Genomic DNA, 1,442 nt, shown 5'->3' with positions numbered 1-1,442 from the left:
ACCGCCTAGGAAGCGAGAGAATCTGAGCGCGCTGGTTCGAATCACGGCTCAGCCATCGATATTTTCTCCCCCTCCACTAGACCTTGAGTGGTGGTCTGGACGCTAGTCATTCGGATGAGACGATAAACCGAAGTCCCGTGTGCAGCATGCGCTTAGCGCACGTAAAAGAACCCACGGCAACAAACACACACACACACACACACACACACACACACACACACACACACACCTGTACGCACGCACCTGTGCTCGGATGCACTGTAAAAAAACGGTTTGGGGGCCTTATACATATTATTAGTAGTAGTAGTAGTTCTTTTTTATGTATTTTTCTCTCTTTTTTTCTTCTTTTTTTTTCTCAAGGCCTGACTAAGCGCGTTGGGTTACGCTGCTGGTCAGGCATCTGCTTGGCAGATGTGGTGTAGCGTATATGGATTTGTCCGAATGTAGTGACGCCTCCTTGAGCTACTGAAACTGAAACTGAAACTGTTTGTAGACCAGTGCTCAGAACACGCAGAGCCAAAGCAGCTGACCTTTCGCTCTGATGTATTCGGTGAGAAGGACAAGAAGGGCTGCAGACTGATTTGAACCCAATAACTGTATTGTCGAAATGGAACCAGTGGCTGTTTGCCAAATGAGTCGTCCCTGTCCCACAAACCGGACACGTATAATAATAATAATAATAATAATAATAATAATAATAATAATAATAATAACAATAATAATGGTATTTATATAGCGCTGGATCTTGTGCAGAGACAAATCAAAGCGCTTTCGCACCAGTCATTCACACGCATGCATAACTCTAATACTCTAGAAACTAAAGACAAGGAAAGGCAGGCAAGGGAGGCTATTTTGAGAAGAGGTGGGTTTTTAAGGCCAGACTATCCCCAAGGTCAAAATGACCGTTGATAAACGTGCAAACTTCATCGAACTACAGGAATGCCTGAGGAATGTTTAAAGAAAACAAATCAATATGCCTATCGAGCAAAGAAGACTGCTCCACTGAAGTCCTTCTTCCCCTTCTTCTTCTTCTTGTTCTTCTTCTTCTCCTTCTTCATCTTCTTTTTCTTCTTTTTCATCTTCTTCTTCTTCTTCTTCTTCATCTTCTTCTTCTTCTTCTTCTTCTCCTTCTTCATCTTCTTCTTCTTCTTCTTCTTCATCTTCTTCTTCTTCTTCTTCTTCTTCTTCTTCGTTCATGGGCTGCAACTCACACGTTCACTCGTTACGTGTATTACCGTTTTTACAGCGCCATGTAGGCAGCCATACTACATTTTCGGGGCTGCGCCCCCTAAGTATCTCTTGTTTCCAATAACCCACAGAACGCTGGCGTGGATTACGGAATCTTCAACATGCGTAATTGATCTCCTGGATGGAGTTTCGGGTGTCAGCAGAACTGCATATATATTGACCTGGGAGAACGTGGTGGGGGGGGGGGGGGAATC

This window comes from Babylonia areolata, chromosome 2 (assembly GCF_041734735.1).
Source record: "Babylonia areolata isolate BAREFJ2019XMU chromosome 2, ASM4173473v1, whole genome shotgun sequence".
In the NCBI taxonomy this organism is placed as follows: Eukaryota; Metazoa; Mollusca; class Gastropoda; order Neogastropoda; family Buccinidae; genus Babylonia; species Babylonia areolata.
The sequence above is the reverse complement of the archived record's forward strand: the minus strand, read 5'-3'. Positions refer to the sequence as shown.